Source organism: Engystomops pustulosus, chromosome 11 (assembly GCF_040894005.1).
Source record: "Engystomops pustulosus chromosome 11, aEngPut4.maternal, whole genome shotgun sequence".
NCBI lineage: Eukaryota > Metazoa > Chordata > Amphibia > Anura > Leptodactylidae > Engystomops > Engystomops pustulosus.
Window position 1 is genome coordinate 33,256,692 of NC_092421.1, and position 22,189 is coordinate 33,278,880.

General features: G+C 39.2%; 1 protein-coding gene across 15 annotated transcripts in view; it reads left to right on the top strand.

The window, feature by feature from the left end:
* The window catches only part of LOC140106274 (uncharacterized), a 203,231-nt gene that overhangs the window by 14,327 nt on the left and 166,715 nt on the right, over positions 1-22,189 (top strand). For all 15 annotated transcript variants that reach the window (XM_072130613.1, XM_072130619.1, XM_072130614.1 and 12 more), the window contains exon 2: positions 10,495-10,564. The gene's annotated coding sequence lies outside the window, so the exon portion shown is untranslated. The remainder of the gene's footprint in view (positions 1-10,494; positions 10,565-22,189) is intronic.

A 22,189-nucleotide genomic window follows, 5' to 3' on the forward strand; every position in this document is an offset into this window, starting at 1 on the left:
TCACATTTCTGTATTGTGATGCCACTGTGTGTATTATCTCTGTACTGGGACATCACTGTGTGTATTACCACTGTACTGTGACATCACTGTGTGTATTATCCCTGTACTGTGACATCACTGTGTGTATTATCTCTGTACTGGGACATCACTGTGTGTATTACCACTGTACTGTGACATCACTGTGTGTATTATCTCTGTACTGGGACATCACTCTGTATGGCTATCACTGTAGTGGGACATCAAACATCATTGTGTGTATTACCACTGTACTATGACATCACTGTGTGTATTACCACTGTACTATGACATCACTGTGTGTATTACCACTGTACTGTGACATCACTGTGTGTATTATCTCTGTACTGGGACATCACTGTGTGTATTATCTCTGTACTATGACATCACTGTGTGTATTACCACTGTACTGGGACATTACTGCATGTATTATCTCTCATACTACTGCTTATGAAGGATAAAAAATAGTTATGAGAACACATGGTGACTTCTTACGCCCCTGGTATATCGGTCTCATCATGGTGCCATTCTTAAGCCCTCGAGTCCACAGGGTTTATGGTATATGTTATGTGTAGACCATATGGTCCACCCCCATTTAGATGGATAGTTTTGGTGGTCAGGTCCCTCATGTTTATTGCCCACATATAGACACTATCTGTATCAAAAGGGATGTCATGGTGTTTGGGAATGTTTTGTCTTCATTCATCCTGCATCAGAGATCCCAGCAAGATCAAAAAGCCGACTGTTTAAGGTTTGTGTGGGAGGAACTGCTCGTAACCCCATAGTCCTGTGTATACAGCACATAGGAAATCTTACACATTGCTGAATATGTATTTATGGATAATGCACACGACTGATAATATTTTGGCCAAGGAAATGAAAAGATGTTTTCCATAGCAACCAAAGAGGATGTAGTAGAATAATGGCGGCTGGTATCTGATTGGTTTCTCGTAGGCTGCAGCACCCCCCCCCCCTTTGTCTAATATCTAAGACAATGGATAATCTGGGACAAAAAACGAAACAAAAAGAGATTTTTGTTCTGCATATGGACATTATTCTTCCAGATACTGCAGATCAGCTCCCAAACAGACATTTAGCATCACACAGGTAATTATTATAGCTTAGTGGGTTTTAAGATTTCGTTTCTAATATTACCAATGTACTGGACCCTTGACTGATCACCAGGTGACACCATTTGGGTCACTTGGGGTCGGACAACATTTGGATCCTACGGCATGACAAATCGAAAAATTTGCTATGGTTTCTGTTCCTATTGAAACAGCCTTAAGGTTTACATCTGCTTTCAATAGATTTTGGGTGACTCTTACTACTCTCTATGGGGAGATAGGTAGACACCAATGGCTGCAGTAACACAAGGTCCAATCAATACATTTTATCATCCTGAACCTTCCTTCCCATGACATTACTAGTCGGCCTGTCGCCCGCCAAGCTCAGCCATTGATTAGGGTGCCTTATTTAGGAGGGTGAAGCCAGTTCTCCCTTTTTTTTTGCACGGGAAGTATCATATTAAGTCATTTATTTTTCCACATAATGTTGCAGCCTCTATATATGAATATTGAGAACATATTACTACATGATCTAATGACTGGTAAGTGGTTTGATGGGTGCAGGTTTATTACTACACCTTAAGGGAACCGTTGCTATCAGAATTCATAAAATCTAACCAACAAAATGTTCAAAGTGGTTGAATTTCCTGCTTTTCTTATAATGTGGAGTTTAGTGAGTAGGCTAATTCAGAAATTCCTGTGACTGATAGGACCCCCCCCCCCCAGGACTTCCAAGCTTAGAATATGCAGAAATAACAAGACTTTTCCCACAAAACAATACACTTATCTACCCAGCTCCTCTACTCTCTAATTGTCTCCTGAGTGCCAGGAACAATTATAGATCCAGACACTGTAATCATCTTACTTGTGTTATCCATGGCCTTCTTCCATCTAAAATCAACTTTTAAAAAGTATGCTAATGATCCAGAAGGGCACCTGGGGGTGTTACCAGAGACCCTCTGTGCTGTAGCTTCACAGGCTGTTACACTGTTTCACTGTCCCTCTTCTCCCTCAGCACTTCTCTCTCCCTCTGCCTGCTGTTATCTCATGGCAGCAGGGAGATTCAACACACAGTGGTAGAAGCGGTGTGCTCCTTGTACAGTGTAACAGCCTGTGAAGCTACAGCACCGGGTGGGGGGGTTCTGGTAATGCCCCCCAGCGGCTCTTCAGACTCGTTAGCATATTTTTAAATGAGATTTTCGAAAGAAGGAGGCCATGGATATCAAATATAAAAAGATTATTACCGTCCCGATGCCTGGATCTATGAGTAAGTGTCCCTGGTTTATCATGATGGATTTTGATGGTAGATTTCCTTTAACTTCATAGCTGAATATCTCATTTTATGAATAGTTGTAGAGAAGGTAGTAGGACTTCATTGTTTCTCCCTTGATATTTGATCCAATTTTGTTGCTGTAAAGGGGTCACTGTATTCTGAGTAAAAAATTTAAGGGGGACGTGTAAAAGAAATGAGGCAATACTTAAATAATGTGACGTTGCTATTAATGTAGTTTTCCAGGACGGGTACTGATTCTTTCTAAGCTGCTGTGATCACACAAATGTCCATGATCGGAGATGGTCAGTGACATTCCTGTAGATCTTTTATTTTATATAAAAGTAAAAAAAACATAACACAAACCAAACATAATATACAATATATACAAAATATATACAATATCTTACCTGCTGGTCCAGCCACATTCACACCTAGCAAAAACAACAACTTACAATACACCAAAATGAATAAACAGCATGTAACTTCTGTAATACTCCGGCGAGATCTAGAAGAGAGAGAGAGGCTTCCATTATTTCCTGGTTTCACTCCTCGACAAATGCAAAGATGATTTGCTAAAACATAACTTTTTATGTGTTACATTTATTTATACAGTATCCCAAAGTTTTCCAGGCCAGAGAATGTTCCCTGTGTACTAGACAGTTCCTATTATTTCCCTTTGTGATGGGCAGCCAGCTAGACGGGATTGTTTTAGGGTTGACGATTTCCTGTTGTAAGATAAATGCTGCTCATAGAAACAGATTAGTATATGACACAATTGTTAACTTCTTAGGGTGGGATATGGTCCTCATCCAGTCCTGTGCAGATTCCCACACTGCTCCCCGTCCAAGCATCTCTGTATAAAAGCTGTTTCCTGTATATATAAAGTTCTGGGCATTTCTTACAGTGACAGTTACACATGAGGTGTGATAGGGCTGATGGACTTTACTGCTATTCTAGTAACAGTCTCCTTTAATAGAGCCCTCTGCCCCCTCCCCTATTGTGGCCATTTAAATGCAGGGCTGCTTTGATGTTTACCGACCTCATTGATAAGTTTTTGTTGCTTTTCATTGATGCTCTATTAGAGGCGTTCTGTGTTTGGGTGTTATTTGAAGTGGTAAAAACATCATTAAAAACAGATAGATTCCTCTAATGTAATTGGGAGTTACTGCCACTCAGATGTGTGTGGGATGGTTTACAACTAAACAACATAGAGGAAAACAATCCCCTGGGTTCTCCAACTTTGTTACTTTTAGATTGCATGATTTTTAGATCCGATTATAGACTTTTTTTTAGTTTATATCTTCAGTTTTTTTTCAATTGGAAAACTATGCTTTATTAAATATAAAACAAATACGTTATTTATTAAAAAATTCACAGATACAAGTAATCCCCCTCTCCTCAAAGCAAAATATCAGTGCCACAATCTACTCAATCTATTAAGCTATAAGCTTGCACCCAGTAGAGGATTATAATATAGGTGGTTAACCCAATGAAATTCTTGTACATCTGTTCCTGCTCTCAATACACATGTAGGCAAGAGCCAATTCAGGACCTTAGAAGGTCCCACAAAAGTCCTGAAACCACAGATTGAAAGCAGCAGAAGGGGCACATCCTCCATTCCCCAAGGAGATTGATTCTAGTACCAGATGTAGGAAGTGATTCCAGACATGTAGGGGCTATAATATTCATACAGCCCAGGGCCCATGGCAGACTTAATCCGCCCCTCCTTGCACCCCATGCTTCTAGAACTGATAAGTGGAATGGCACATTACCGAAACGTGTAGTCCTTACTTTTTTTAAATAAATGCTTCATTGTTAAACTTCAAATCAATTTAGACTGTCCAAATCCCTTCCCCACAGGTAGAGACAAAATAAAAAATACTAAAAAATGTAAAAAAAGGTCACTAGTGTTTTTAGTGGATGGGATTATAATATTACTAATTGTCTATGGTTGACTGTATAACATTTTAGGCTTCTCCATCATGTGATTAGTCATTGTGAAAAAATCAAGCTTGATGTTAAGGGCATCTATCATCAGGTTTACTGATCGTAGACTAGTCCTACTTAAAAGCTACTTTGGAATCCTTCTTATTATTATTATTATTATAACCCTGTATGCCGGGATTTCAACCATATAGAGTTATAAAAATTATGCTAATCAGTCTGGGGCGCTCCGGCTTTACGTCACTGGAGCACCTCTGCTTATAATTTAATCATTACTCCGGTCTGGAAGAGTAATGGTGGAGTAAATAAATTATAAGCGGAGGTGCTCAGAGGCGCTCCAGTGACGTTAGCCAGAATGCCCAAGACTGATGAGCATAATTTTTATAACTCTATATTGTCGATATCGCAGAATACAGATTAAGTTCTAAGAAGGGTTCCACAGGAGCTTGTAAGTAGGACTTTGCTACCATCACCAAACCTGGTAGATGCCCTTTAAAGGGGCTGCCTTACAAGCAGGGGCGGACTGGGAATTTAAAATGGCCCTGGAAAAAACTATAAAAGTGGCCCCATTTTATGGGCGGAGTCAAAACAAGTGGGTGTGGTCAGATAATGTGGATGGGGTTATAACAGACAAATTGTTGGTAGATGGCATTACTGGAAAAGATGTTCTTGTTTTGCATTAAGTGAATTTAATGTGCAAAGAATGTGACCTGTCGATCAGTAAATGATGCAAACACATGACCCGATAAGCCTTAAATACCTTTCCCCTGTGCCATACATGTACAATTCAGAGAAAGAATATATTGATACTGCCTCCTATGTACAGGAATAATGCTACAATAACACATTCAATCCTGCCTTCTATATACAAAATAAAACTACTACCATACCTTCTCCCATATACAAGCCAACTACTATAATACTGCCCCCTATGACTGCCCCCTATGTACAAGAATATAACTACTATAATACTGCCCCCTATGTACAAGAATATAACTACTATAATACTGCCCCCTATGTACAGGAATATAACTACTATAATACTGCCCCCTATGTACAAGAATATAACTACTATAATACTGCCCCGTATGTACAAGAATATAACTACTATAATACTTCCCCTATGTACAGGAATATAACTACTATAATACTGCCCCCTAAGTACAAGAGTATAACTACTGTAATACTGCCCCCTATGTACAAGAATATAACTACTGTAATACTGTCCCCTATGTACAAGAATATAACTACTATAATACTGCCCCTATGTACACGAATATAACTACTATAATACTGCCCCTATGTACAAGAATATAACTACTATAATACTGCCCCCTATGTACAAGAATATAACTACTATAATACTGCCCCCTAAGTACAAGAGTATAACTACTGTAATACTGCCCCCTATGTACAAGAATATAACTACTGTAATACTGTCCCCTATGTACAAGAATATAACTACTATAATACTGCCCCTATGTACAAGAATATAACTACTATAATACTGCCCCTATGTACAAGAATATAACTACTATAATACTGCCCCTATGTACAGGAATATAACTACTATAATACTGCCCCTATGTACAGGAATATAACTACTATAATACTGCCCCCTATGTACAAGACTATAACTACTATAATACTGCCCCCTATGTACAAGAATATAACTACTATAATACTGCCCCCTATGTACAAGAATATAACTACTATAATACTGCCCCCTATGTACAAGAATATAACTACTATAATACTGCCCCCTATGTACAGGAATATAACTACTATAATACTGCCCCCTATGTACAAGAATATAACTACTATAATACTGCCCCCTATGTACAAGAATATAACTACTATAATACTGCCGCCTATGTACAAGAATATAACTACTATAATACTGCCCCCTATGTACAAGAATATAACTACTATAATACTGCCACCCATGTACAAGAATATAACTACTATAATACTACATATATAAACAGAAGCGAACAGGAAAAAAATCAGTATTTATCATATACAGCTACAAAAAACACATGAGATCCTCACCTATTGCATCCAGTGACATCAGGTGACGTCTCCTCGGATTGTTCTCGTTCCTCATCTTCTCCTTTAGTTCCACCATCACCTTGTCTCTTCCTCCAGGTACACAGCTTTCCTGCAGAGTTTACCACACAGACGTCTTATGTTCTGCACTTTCCCATTGTCCCTTCTTCTGCTGCCACCAATACTGTGCCCCAAATACTGTAATAGAGCCCCCTAAAATATTAGTACCACACAAATAGTGCCCCATAATGTAACATACTGTAATAGTATAGGATATTTTATTTCTTCTTTCTCTCCTTTAATCTCCTTAAGTCCCCCAACCCCCCACCCCAGTATTGATAGAGCTCCGACTATGACCCAGGCGTAATAATAATGGCCCCCAACCTACCCCAGACATAGAATTAATGGCCCCAGCCTACCCCAGACATAGAATTAATGGCCCCAGCCTACCCCAGACATAGAATTAATGGCCCCAGCCTACCCCAGACATAGAATTAATGGCCCCAGCCTACCCCAGACATAGAATTAATGGCCCCAGCCTACCCCAGACATAGAATTAATGTCCCCAGCCTGCCCCAGACATAGAATTAATGGCCCCAGCCTACCCCAGACATAGAATTAATGGCCCCAGCCTACCCCAGACATAGAATTAATGGCCCCAGCCTACCCCAGACATAGAATTAATGGCCCCAGCCTGCCCCAGACATAGAATTAATGGCCCCAGCCTACCCCAGACATAGAATTAATGGCCCCAGCCTGCCCCAGAAAAAGAATTAATGGACCCAGCCCGCTGCAGACATAGAATTAATGCCTCCTGACAGCCCCAGATATTGAATAATGCCCCCCCGCACGCCCCAGACATATAATTAATGCCCCCTGCCCGCCCCAAATATAGAATAATGCCCCCCCGCCAGACAAATAATCAATGCCCCTTGCTAGCCCCAGATATAGAATAATGCCCCCCCCCTCAGACATATAATCAATGCCCCCTGCCAGCCCCAGAAATAGAATAAGGCCCCTCCTCGCACGCCCCAGACATATAATCAATGCCCCTTGCATGCCCCAGATATAGAATAACGCCCCCCCCCCGCCCCAGACATATAATTTATGCCCCCTGCCAGCCCCAGATAAAGAATAATGCCCCCCCCGCCCCAGATAAATAATAATGCCCCCCCCCCCGCCCCAGACATATAATTTATGCCCCCTGCCAGCCCCAGATAAAGAATAATGCCCCCCCCCGCCCCAGATAAATAATAATGCCCCCCCCGGCCCCAGATAAATAATAATGTCCCCCCCCCCGCCCCAGACATATAATTTATGCCCCCTGCCAGCCCCAGATAAAGAATAATGTCCCCCCCCCGCCCCAGACATATAATGTATGCCCCCTGCCAGCCCCACATAAAGAATAATGTCACCCCCCCCCCCCGCCCCAGATAAAGATTTAATGTCCCAATTCTATAATTTAAACAAAAAAAACCCCATAATACTCACCTCTATGGCGCAGGTTCGTCTCGTCCCCGGTCTTCAGCAGCTTGGTGTAGAGGCGCGGGATAGTGACGTCACTGCTCCGCGCCTCTCACATCAAGCCGCGGAGCTACATGGAGGCAGGCTGACATCTGGTAGGTGTCAGCGCTCCTCCACTGAGTGTACACACAGACGCAGAAGCAGCAGCGCTGCGCTGCGTCTGTGTACTAATCTATAGTACCTGCATCTTACGATGCAGGTACTATAGATTAGATGAAAAGTTGAAGGGAGGGAGGGAGTGCGGACCGGCCCCGGACGAGCTCCGCACCGGCCCCACACCGGCCCAGGACCGACCGGCCCACCGGGAAGATTCCCGGTGGGTACTATGGCCAGTCCGCCCCTGCTTACAAGGTATCGAAGAGGCAATGTATTCTATACCCCATCCTGGGAAAAAAAACGCTACTTGTGTGAAGCTGTATTAAAAATGAATACTAATCTATCATTCTGTGCTGTTTGGGTGAGTTATTTAAATCCATCTGTAGTTTGCAAGACTTTTTCCTCGATGGAGTTATAAGATCTTTTTAGAATTGCTCATAAATGTTTTACGTGTTACAAAATCAAAAACAAGCAATTTGTATAAAAATACTGTGAAAACTCCACAATTCTGGCATCAAAAATTGTGGTTTGGCACGGTTTAGGGCTTACTTGCACAATGTCTTTTAGCTTCTCAGTGCACAGTCTATCTTTGAATAGTGGGCGATAAAGTGAATATTTTTACCCTTGTTTCACCTTTATAATTCTGACTTTTAAAAATTTAAGTGCTATGGGTATTCACTATCTACCAACTCACTGCACTGCCTCTCTAGTATGGAAAGGACAGATGTGCTATGCGTAGGGATCAGTGGACCAGAACCACCTTTGGGTTTGGTGTTTGGGGTCACTCCTACCGGTAACACCCATGATCAGTGCTGGTCTATATGAAAGTTTTTCCTTTGTTTCCACTTACTCAAAATTCGCTCCTAGAAGGGAGAACTAGACTCTTCTTGGAAGATTGGAATCTTCTGACATATGTATATGCCATTGTATAGGCATAGATGTATTTTACTTATATCCAAAAAAAAGCAATGAGGCAGCACTCCAGTAAGTATAAAGGTGATCTTTATTCACCCATGGCAATATAAGGTGCAACGGTTCTGCTCATCCATCGAGCCATTATTAGCCAAGCTTGATAATGGCTCTTTGGATGAGCTGAAACATTGCACCTTGTATTGCCATGGATGAGTAAAACTTATTGGAGTGCTGCCTCATTGCATTTTTTTGGATATTTGATCTTACAAACCGGTGGATCGGGTTTGTTGGAGGTGTGCACCCACTATTGGACTTGATCCATTATACTCGCTGTGCTGCTCCACAATCGGACTGTTTGATGTATTTTACTTACATGTTACTTAAACGTTTTTCGAGTTTTCTGACCCAAGCATACTTATATGATGGTGCCCTGAAACAGAATGATTTCTTCATTTAGCTGTTAATGGCTTATTTTTTGTGAAAAAGGATGTTTAAAAATATGCATACGAGCCTCAGGGGCTCCTATGTATGTCAAAGAAGCCCCTTCTGGCTCAATTGGTTGCTAATAATTCATGGCTTCCTAATGCGCTGTTGCCCGACTCCTCCCTCTATTGAAACAGTGGGGGCTTCTGTGACGTGCAGAGGAGCTCCTGAGGCCTATGTGTAAAAGTCTTTTTTCACAAAAAATAAGCGAAATGAAGGGGGCACATGCCCGCATGTAAGTAGGCTTGGGTTAAAACCACTGAATCTAAGTTTATATATAATATATATTTGGTGTATAATTAAAATAATCAGATTTTTTGTGGTCTTCTTTAAAGATGCACAAATACTCCTGCACATATGAACATAAAGCCATAACCTGGGCAAGCATACAGCCACGTTCTGGAGTGAGTGCTCCATAGGGAGGAGTGCAACACGGCCGCACATACAGGAAAAGATAGATCTAGCTCCATTTTTTTCTTGTCAATATTATTGTACGGTGAACAATATGTTCATTAATTCCTATTCATGTTTATGCTCCCATTGAAATGCTTGTGCCATCTGCAAGGGGGCTTGTACTGTATTTTTTATTTTTTTTTTTAAACGTTAGATTTAGCAGTATCTTACATTTTTACTACATTGTAAATAGGAATGCTTATATTGCCTTTTACAATATCATCCTAGGACTGAAATAGAGATCCAGCGTAGTATATTGAGGTATATTGGCACATTTATGCGGAGGGAGAGGGGACACCGCACCTGCCCGCACTATGCCTGGCTCACAGTCATGTAGGAAACCGTATCCCACACTATCCAGAGGTGCAAAGACTGTTTAGTTCAATATGTTTATCAGCAGGTGCTCAGAGACAGGGAAATCTAATTTAACATATTAAATCCTGGTCTAGATTAGGGAAACGGAACCTTAGATGAAATGCTAAAAGCAATTACCCCTATAAGAAGCATGTGTGCGTAGGACTGGATATTGTACTGAATCTCGTCTGCTTTCATTCACTGACTTCATGAACTTCTCCCAGATGTGTTAACATAACTTTGGTCACGATAGTAAATGGGCCGTACTTTAGTAATGTTTTCGGTTAATGAAGCCTTAATATATTTCTATCCTGTTCCTTACAGAAACTGAAATCTCATCTGCCAAGGCTTCGTGAAGTAAGAGACACCAGTGTTAAATGTCTGTGTCCACCTGGTAAGAACCTTTTTTTTTCCTATATACACGTATGTGCTAACTATTAACGTATAGTAAAATCTATACACCTATATTACTAACCACTACTAATAGTCAAAATGGTGCAAATAACCAAACTAAGAGCAGGGGAGGAATATGGTGGACACATAGTTAATGAGTCCAGTGTATTTATAAGCAGAGCTCTCCCACTCCCCAACCCTCTCCCCTGTATGTTTCTACAGTGACATACATTATAGGGCCGATTCACACTTTCCAAGCTTGGTCTGTAAACTATGGATTTCATGTTTTTTACCATTGTGATATATAATGCACAAAGTTCCCGCTTCCCTGATATGCAGAAGAGCCTACACTCTATTCATTACTGTGCCGGCTGGACCCTGCACTGTACTTGGCTCATGTATCAAACTTGGCAAGTGTAAAACCAACCCTTAGGGTGCTGGGAGATGTAGGGCTTTGACTCAGTTTAGAAATGGAATCAAACGGGCCGATTGCAAATGCATTTCTGCAACTAGCACCCGGTTGCATAAGCATTTGTATGTAAACGCATGTGATCGGTAACCAGCACTGAGTCTGTTGCATTTAGAAAAAACAAGACACTCAGTGCTGGTTACCGATCACATGCGTTTACATACAAATACATATGCAATCGGGCCAAGCCCCACCCCTGTGCGCCCTGATTCCGTTTCTAAATGGAGGCAAAGTGCTAACATGTGACTAAACCCTGACTCTAGACGTGCGCTCTTCTCTTGGATACAGAACACTTTAACTGTCTGCTGTATTTATAGCACTCCAACTAGCAATTCAGCTAGGGGGAAAATCTGACCACTAAATATGCAGAAATCATCAAATACTCTACAAAAGAGGGTCTGCCATGCCCAAAATATCACCCAGAACAATAACAGTGAACTGCAGAGGCCTTTAGGAGCAGAAATATAAACTGATGAGGAAATGGAGAGATCATTTTCTTCTGAATATGCAGCTACAAATACAATAGGTGTAGATATGCAATGACATATGGGAAATCTGAAAATGTGAACAATGGCTAGAGAAGTGTTTTTGGTGATTCCAGAGGTGACCTAGAACACTTACAGTGTTTGATGATGATCCTGGAGTTATTCTGACTGCCACACTGGGGTCAGGAAGGTATTTTTTCTTACTTTGGGCCAATTGGCATTAGCCTTGTAGGATGCTTTGCCTTCCTCTGAATAAACACTCCTTGATTTATAGGTTGGACTTTATAGACCTGCATCTCTTTCCAACCTTATCTACGATGATGTTATGTTGGTAGCAATATATAGGCATTGATTAAAGCTTTCCCAGCGGTTTTACCTGTGTAGGAGGCATTACTAGTTGAGATAAGATCATCTATAAGCCATCTATAATAAGACTCTTGTAGGTCATAAAAGCTGTGTGTTCATCACTAAGAATACCTTATCTCAGTGGTCAGATAATGTCCGTCTATGTACTACATGGATGGTCATATATATGAATTGGTTCATGCAGTGCTGTGTCATGACAGTCCCTTTTACACTGCCATGGGATTTCCTTGTGTTATGACTATATACCTTAAGTGCAGTGATCTGCAATTATATTTTCTTAGATTATAGGAAGTGCGGGTATGTGCAGTTGCCTCTTAGCAAACCCTAATTTATGTTGACCGAAGCGCAGATCTGGAGCGGAGTATATGGTTTTAGTGACCTTAGCATGTTCCTATAAGTAAAGGAACACACAATTTTATATTTCGCCTATCCCTCGTAGAAAAGCAAATCATCATAATGCGGGACCTTTAAATCTTATGGAAATGTTTCCAGTAACACAGTGTCACCTAATACACAGTTTGTGTTAGTAGTTGAACTTTGACATTAGTGAAACCTCAGTGGTAATGGAGGTCATTCACTAGTGACCTGACCTCTCTGCTTTAATATTCATCAAAACCAGGTTCTTAAGAAATTATTCAGATTTAATCATATTCATGTGTTGCTCGGTACAATGGTTTGACCTCTTGTGCATGCGTTGTTGCTTGTTACCATCACCACAAATGTCTGAATATTTGCCTTTTGTTATTTTTGTGATTCATCATTACATTGGGTGTTTTTATTTGAAATCAAAAAGTTCCTAACGTTAACTTTTGCTGTTTTTGCTGTATCATACATCTTCTATATTTTTATTGATTTAGGAATAATATTTTTTCTATTTTAAACAAAAAGATTTGTCCCATCCAATCTTCCAAATTAAATGATGCACCCTTTCTGTGATCCTCACTGTTCCTATTCCACATTACTCAAAGGGAACTTTTCAGCCCCTCCACCGATTTCAAATATCCTGCAGCGGACGTTCCATTGATTCTTGGGCATTTGGAAATCTCTTGACCCAACCCCCCCCAAACACCCGAACAACATGACTTAATTATTTTGTTTAGGAACTCTTGGTTTTAACTAAAATTCCTATACACATGCAAGCTTGCTGTTTTGTGTTGCTTAGTGTTTTCTCTGTGTTTGCTATATCATTGTCTTAGATAAAAAATTTAGATTAATTTTGTCCAATATATATTTTTATCAGTCTAAATATTTGCAAAAAGTTTTCCTAAGTTGATGTTATGATAGTGTCCACTGTTCCACTGGAAAATCGTTGTCAAAAATTGGCCAAAATCAGCTGCCAGACTCTCTGATGTGGAGAGTGACATCCCCAACAATGGCCCCTCGTTCCTTTCAATAGGACAGAGATTTTAAACTAATCTGATATAGATGTAAAGAGTGTAACAAACATCCAATTTTTATTATCCACGTCATTTAGAAACAATTTTATTCTAATTATTCTTAGAATATTGTAACCATATTTTCGTAAACAGAACCGTTTTTGGCAAACCATTGATTATTTCGGTCAATGCCGGAGATTTTCTCTTTTGATGACGTCTTTAGAAAGTTGTGTCTTTCTTTCTGTTCTATCAATATAATGACTGTGCTGTTTTGCTCTTTGATTTGCTTTCTTTGTAGACAGTAGCACCTTAGAAAATATTTGCTATTCTCTTCCTGAAGTGTCTGCCAGTGATTTCTTAATAGGGTTTATTGGTCAGTAATAAGCTGAGTCTTCCTTCTGTTATCAGTCCGTACGGAGTTTGACATGCACAATGCCTCTATTTCTTGAAATGACTGTGCGCAGGCTTCAGATAAATGCTTCTCTATGCGTGAAGAGAATACAAAGCTTGTGATGCCCACGCGTTATTTGATTTGCTTTGTTCACTGTAGATATTGCCGCCGCTAGGTGTGTTGTAATGGAATGTCTGTATTGCTCGGAATTTATAGGTTTTTTTATTAGTTTTTTTCAGAAATGGGAAAATATATGGCATATAACAATATAACTGTCAAGTAAGCAGTAAATACTTAGTTTGTTTGCATGAGCTATTATTTAAAGAGGGACAATACCAACATATCATCTAGAGTATACACAACAGTATAGCACTGGGAACCAAACCGTTTATAAGAGCAGAAATATGGTGCCGCCATTTACTGGAGCGATGAGCGCATACGAGTGCTGCTGCTCAATTTCACATTTTTGGGACTAATAAAGATTCTTGAGCAAACTCCATTCCATAGAGATTGAATGGAACAGCAGCATATTGTAAAGTTTGGTTGCAAGGCCTGTTGCCAAGCATTTTGTTGAACTAAATATAGAAATATAGGAAGGAAGATATATAATTTATACAGACTCGAGTATAAGCCTAGTTTTTCAGCACAGAAAATGTGCTGAAAACCCAAACTCGGCTTATACTCGATTTAAAAAAATAAAGGTTTTACCATGTTTTTGTGGTAAAATTAGGGGCCTCGGCTTATGCTTGAGTCGGCTTATACTAGAGTATATATGGTATATTTCCCCTCTGAATCTTCAGGACCTATTGGCAGTAAACGGGGAGTGCAATTATATAAATTCAAGCAGTGGTGCTCTATGCTAATAATGTATTTGACAAAGTCCAAAAAATTTCCAGCAAGAAAAGCAGAAAATCCCTGCATTCACCCTGCTTGACTATCCAAATGCAATCTTTATTTCGTTTTGCGCAAAACAGGCTTCATTTTTGCACGAAACGGCCGTTGTTTGTTAAAGGATGCATTTGGATTATCATACTGGGCGAGTGCTTTTCTGCTTTTCTTGCTGGGAATAATAGATAAAATGAATGAATAAAAAGGAATTAGAAGAAAAAAAGAAAGTAACAAAACAAAATAAATAAAGGTAGATTGGGTGGTAGGTGGATCAATGGGACGTGAGGAGAGCCCTTTTAAGGGCTAATCCTCACGTCCCCACACTTTTTTGATAACTTTTATTACACATATATTCAAATTTACTTATGCGGCTACTGGGGCGTGGAGTAGCCGCATCTGAGGTTACACGAGGCGGCTACTCCACGCCCCGGTAGCCTCTTTTCCCCTCCTACTCACCCATCTTCGGCGCGCAGCTCCGCGTAGCCGCGTGCCCTCGTCCGGCGATCCTGCCGTCTGCGCATGCGCAGAAGAGCAGGCCCGCGCCTGTTTCGGAGCAGTGACCGCGCGGACGAGGGCGCGGAGCTGCGCGCCGAAGATGGGTGAGTCGGAGGGGAAAAGAGGCTACCGGGTCGTGGAGTAGCCGCCTCGTGTAACCTCAGATGCGGCTACTCCACGCCCCAGTAGCTGCATAAGTAAATTTGAATATATGTGTAATAAAAGTTATCAAAAAAGTGTGGGGACGTGAGGATTAGCCCTTCAAAGGCTCTCCTCACGTTCCATTGATCCACCTACCACCCAATCTACCTTTATAGGTGGATTTGTGGTGGTAGGTTCCCTTTAAAGGAAGATAAAGAAAAAGAGAAAATTGGACACAGAAAGAACAAAAAAGAAAGATAAAATGAAGAAAAAAAGAAAGAAAGAAATAATATAGATAAATGGATAGAACAAATAAAGAAATATAGATCTATTAAGATAGAATGAAGAAAGAAAGATAGAGAAAGAAAGAAAGAGAATATTAATGAAGTAAAAAAGAATTAAAGCAGGAGGAAGAAAGAGGAAATAAAAAGGAGAATGTTAGAAAAAGAAGAAGAACGAAATTAGGAAAGAAATATTTAGGAAACACATAAGAAAGATAAATGAGTCAAAGAAAAAAGGACACAGCTAGCTATGTGCACATACATATATTTGTACCACATTAATTGATTTCTTATTATTTATAAGAAAAAGTAAAAAAGCTTTTTAATTTAATCGTATTCAATTGTATTTATTCTTATTGTAAAGTATGTTGTGTAGTGTCACACTAGGTCCGGTAGTAGTGTGTGCCATAGGAAATAGAAGATGTTAGTAAAATATTCATAGCTATTAATAAGTTATAACCACGGGCAGCCAGGATATGGATTTCACCTTCTGAGTTCAAGGAAAAAAATGCATAATGTACAAATAGTCCCAATAAGTACAGAAAAATCTCATTAGATGTGAATGTGCATAATAATAGCTCTCCGTGCATTTCCATTAAATACTTTGCTTCTGTGCCAGTGTGATATTATTAGATTTTATAGAAGTATTCAGCTTAAAGGGAAAACGTATAAACTCATGAATGTAAGAACTAGATTCATGTCCTTCATCCAATTTTTACAGTGTCTGAAGTAACCACATATTATTGTTAATTTTAGTCACTTGCGTTGGCTGTCGGTGACAGTCACCTGTTGTGCGGTTGAGCGGCGCAGTCCCGCAAATAGACAGAAATATGCTGCGGTGAGTGTCAGGTATTGACTATGGACCCTGACTCCATACGTGAATTTTTATAAAACAATGACAGCTGCTGGGATTATGACGGTGGCCACATTTCAGGAGCCCTGTGCCTACATAACTTTCATATTTCTGGCTAGAAGGGATGACTAGCCTGGTAAATCAGTGGATCGGACATTAAGATGCATTTGTATGGGGATGGTCTCCAATTTCTACATGACTCGGAGATTAGATCAGAAGGTTGTCTGTAGACAATGTACAGGGTTATATTTGGACACGTTATACCATATACAGTATAATGTACGTTGATAAGCTATAAACCTGTAATCCAGATGTATGAGAAATCAGATGATACTAGAAGTATACTAGATTACTAAGAAAAAGTCAATGCCAGAAGAAGACATTGATGAAATGAAGGGGTAGGGTGAACCCCATTTTTAAAACCAGAAAGCTACTGGTTAGGCTACCATGTTCGTGGCCTGATACAAGAGTTGACTAAAACATGGTCATGCACATTAGTTTTTAGTAGTGTTGGGCGAACCCATTGAAATTTGGGTTTGACGAGTTCAGTTGAACTTTGAACTAAAGTTTAGTTCTTGTATCTGAACTTGACCTGACCCACATCAAACCCTAAAAAAAGCAGAGGCAGACGTTTATGTATTATGCTACCCTTCTGCTTGGACTTGGTACCGCTTGTTCATTTGTTCTGGCTGAGGAGTATTGGTATATTTTTATAATCATACATGTGACCTTTTATCTATCAGTGTACTCCCGGATAGGAATGCTTATCTTTATATTGCAAGGTGCCATAATATTTATACAAACCAATTTTTCATCTACATTACCGTTCTTTCGCTTGTTACATAATACTTACTTTGTCACAGAGCTAATCGTGCATTGTTTGATTAGGGCTTGCAGGTTGTACGTCATAGCTTAACCTTGTGACCTTTTCCGACAGCGGTGTTGGATTAAGTGGAGTAGCCACGCCCACCATATTTGGTTCTATGTGTGTACAATGCTACTGTTTTAATTGTTTCTATATGTTTCCTGTGTATGTGTTTATTTTGTTGTATTTAATAAAGATATACTATCTATTGTACTTCCAGTACAGTATTGCACACTTCTATGTTTGCCATTTTTATCTATACATCAGGTTTACATGACCCATGTGGCCAATCACAGCCATGTCCTATTGGGCATGGCTGTGGTTGCTAGGGACTAAAAGCTGGTTGAAAAGATGTCCATCAACGTTTCAGTTGAGCTGAAATTCAGGTTCGAAGATCTGAACCCAAAATGTTTGCTGTGAACTGAAACTGTGCAGTTTGGGTGTACTCATCACTAGTCGTAAAACAACAGTATCAAAGAGTCAGCCAGTTAAAGTGATTGAGACAAGTATTATGGTCTAAAAGGTTTAATATGTGTACATGTAATATGTATCATCACTTTTAAGTACTGTATTTTACAGAAATATTTTTAGAACTGTTTATAAAATGTAGCTTCCTCTGAGGACTTTATATATGTCCCCGCTTAACTTAGCTCAGATGTCCAAATCCACCAATTCATCAATATATTTTCAATGGACAACCTCTTTGATGTCAAATAAAAATGCTAAAATATTCACGATTCATAATTCTAAAGTAGCGGTTGCTGTTTTGCTCTTGAAGATTTGGCACTGCGTCTGTGTGCCATGTTTGCCAATATCTCCTTCTTTAGAAGAGCTAATAACGAAAACAGTAAACATCTGCGAACTATGGAGATGAAACAAGAAAGAAAAGTTAAAAACCATGTGAAGATGATTATAGAATGTATATATGGAAGTAGCTCAATCTTTCCATTAGCAACAACTCTCCTGTTTGTCACGTAAGACATAAGACACTAGAAAAGAGGAAAGACAAAGGAAAGACTCTTAGGACTAAGTCTATTAGATATGTTTTTACATTTGTCTGCTTCCACAAAAAGCTCCATTTTCTGCTGTTGTATCTCCTGGTTCACATGGGAACAATTTCCTTCATTGTAATTATGGATATTTTCTTATTCTATATAAATCCACATGGGCTGTGTTATGACCTTATTACTTACTGAAACAAAAACTACTCTATGGTCTTTTGAATGGTGGCTGCTACTGAACACTGGACAACCATGGTAGAAGATTACTGTCAATGGAACGATTGATATAGTTGTGTTACCTCATGGAAGATATTAATGGGTTTTAAGAAGAGGAAATCTCTATAATTATTTAGGTTCAAGCTTTAATTTTTGTGCGTTTATCCCTTAATGTTCTCCATGTTGAATAATGAATGTTTTTTTCTTATTGAGTTGAAATCTTAGTAAGACATAATAGTTTATTCATCAGTATCACTATTTCTATTTGTCTTACACCTCTAATACTGATGCTTTGAGAGATTTTCGCTAATAACTCTCTCCTGCACTGTAACCCCCAGCTCACGTAGATGGGGACGCACATTCTTGATGATTATGGCATCAAATAAAACCACTGGAGGAGATCTATTAAAGGAAATCTACCATCTAAATCCATCATGATAAACCAGGGACACTTACTCATAGATCCAGGCAATGTCATTGTGGTAACTTTCTTATATTTGTTATCCATGGCCTCCTTTCTTCTAAAATGAATTATTAAAATTATGCTAATAACTCAGAAGTGCTCTGGGGGATGGCGTCACAAGAGCTCCTCCTCCTTCCCTCTGCTCCCTCAGCACCACACGGCAACAGAGGAATTTCCAGCACACAGTGAGACGTGGGACTGTAGTACTAAGGGGACAACCCACAACAGAAATATGAGTCTTAGATCTCTGTTGAAGATAATATACACATAAATAACAGTAATTAGTTCAGTAGCCCAATTCAATATGCTGATCCATGTGGAAAAATATGCCTTTATGGATGCCATTATGGATTTTTTCTAAAAATGAGAAGGTGAGTTATGATTATCATTAACATACCCTATTTTTAATCTCCTCAAAAAAGAAATAATAAATTGAATTTAAAAATCCTGGATATTTCACAAAAAAAAAAAAAATCTGTGTTTAGAATAGGTTGTCACCCACAACATGAAACATTAGGGCTTATGTATCATGCCTGGTATAAAAGTTTTTTTGTGCACAAGGCATGAAAAAGTCATAATTCCTGGCGCATGCCACGTTAACTTTTTGGTCCTTTTGTCGCAGCACTTTAAAAAAAAAAGACTAGATTGCACACTGCACACTGGTGCAGGTTGTAGATGAAACCTATGCCAGGTCCGATCTGGTGTAGATTTCAGTTACTAAAGGGTTCAGACATTTTCTATAAATAAGACAGTCTCAATGTATCTGTCCCATTGTCCTCAGTTTTTATGTATCTCCTCCAACCATACGATTTTGACATTTTTACTTTCCAATTTCAGGAAACGTACAGCTTTGTCCTTCTAAAGCTAGTAATGACCAGAGACACAAATTACGTAAAATAATTTCCTAACACATTTTTCCTGATACATCTATTTTGAAGTCTGAGTTGCTTTCCATGTCTTCAAATCATCCGGACCATCAAGAGGAGTGACAGGGAACAATAGAATTTCTTGACCTTGTGTGGTTTTATATATAGAACATGATAATGGTTTCTAACAAGGAACCCAACCCCACACAGAACCATGGGAGCCTTCTCTTAGGAAGCTGCCACTTGACATGTCACACCCGAATTTCCAGGTGAAGATAGCACCATTTCACATCTAAAGAATAAGTTCAGTATGTGACAGGATGGAGCTGTATTCTGAAGAGTTAGACTTCCTACTACATGTTTACTATCAGCAGGGGGCTGTACTTGTTTATTCTTAGTATGGATTCTTTGGCTGGTCAGTGATAGATGAGTATAGCTGAACTTATGTGGACTAGTGGAGCTGTTCCAAGATAGCTACTCAATCCTACAGCATTCAAACATCTTCACTTATTACCAGTTAAACTGAGCTAAGGTGACTCTCAAGCCTGAAATCAGATCTAACGATTATAGAGAAGTTTTTGAGTCTTCTCATAAATTGTTGAATTACCATACACAGAAGCATCACTTCAATTTTTTTTTTTTACTGAAAGGACATTTACAAATAGACCTTTAACCTTTTTTCTGGTATAAATAACTTATTTGGTACCTATATATTATTAGAGCATTTCTTAATAACTGTTAAGGGGGCGGGGGTACCCAGATTAACACTGAAATAGTTCTGGTGCCATTGGTTTTGTTATGTTGTCCAAGATATGTTTAACAGCCGGTAATTGGGATGTCACAGCAGCCACCTCAGTATCCTCAACAGCTGCAGCATATCACTGTCCACATCACTTTAAGTCACATGCTAAACTCTTGTCTATTTTTACAGTTTTTTTAAGAATAATATTTTCATAAAGCATTTTTATTACAAAGATTTCATTAGATATAATACAATTACTAAAAATAATGGGCACAGCCACCTGTTTTTCAGGGATGTCACTTGGATGCCTTCAGAGTAAAGTCCATTTTTTCACATATCCATTAAGGGTCATTTGTATTTCTCATTTCTTTTTTACTATTGTATCCGTTAAATTGTGCTAGTTTTCCAGCATTGCGTCTGATTTATCTTTGGAATTCAAATGTTGAGGTTTTAAAAGGTCACACATTTTTGGGCTACAGTTGCATAAAACCTCAATTTTAAGTAAAAAAAAAGCATCTAAGACTTCTCTGCTTACAGAAACTGGATGTACTATTTATGCAAATTTTGTACCAATACCTCTACTCACCTGTTGGCATAGATTAAAAGGGGTTGTTTAAAAAAATTGCTAATTTTTTTGCTAATTATTTACAAATAAGCCCAAATTTCTGCACTGAGAGTCGCATTACAGTGCTCAGTCGGAACGGGCTCCACATTTATCATGCAAATTCCGACAGGAATGTGTTGCATGCCCTATGTTAAAGGTGCATTAAAAAAAGGCTCTGTTGGGGCAGTACAGGGGGCACCAGATTCATGAAGAACATGTGCCAGAAATCCTGAATTGGGCGCCCTCTGCATTATGCACAGGCAAACTGCACATAGTACAGACTGCACTGTTTTTAGTAAATGTGGGCCATAGTGTCAGATGCCAGATTTATCAACCCCTAAGATAAATCAAAGAACCCCAAACCTTCCCCCCACAAAATAGACAGGCAAAAATTTCTAGACTAAAGATAAATGACCTCTACTTTTTAATAAAACAGAAACACAGTCCATTAAAAAAAGGAAATGTGCATCAATGCACTACAAAGTAATGCAGCAGTATTCTGTCCATTCAAAAACAGAGGGCACATTACTGTTTTTCACCATTTGCAATCAACCTCAGCTTTTTACCAGATACTGCAACAAAATATTGGTCAGATTTGTGACCATATTCTAAAACAGATAGGAAACAAGTAGAGTTAATTTCAGAATCAAATCATTTTAGGTAAGATTTACTTTTAGAACCTATTCAAATAAACATGAAATTCTGTTTTTCCTTTAAATTTGATCAATTCATCAAAAACCAGAACTACTTTAGTCTGACTTTCACAGATTAGTAAAAAAGCAGATGTCACATAAATGCAACTTGGCCAGAAGAATATATACAAAGTCAGCTATATAGAATAGCAACATAGGACTAGGTTTCCTTAGGCTTAGAGAGATATGAGATATGTAGATCATATGGATTATTTGTTATATGTCTCTGTCCTGGTGCTTTAAAACTATAATGTCTTATTTGCATTTCCCATGTGGCCTGAGATGTAACGCAGCGCGCGGAGCATGAATTATACAGCTGTGTCCTTTTAACCTACTGATTTGTATTCAAGTAAACATCCAAGGGTCCCATGCTGTGCCACTATTGGGCAAATCCTACACATAATGTTTCCTTTTGATCCAATATGGAAATGT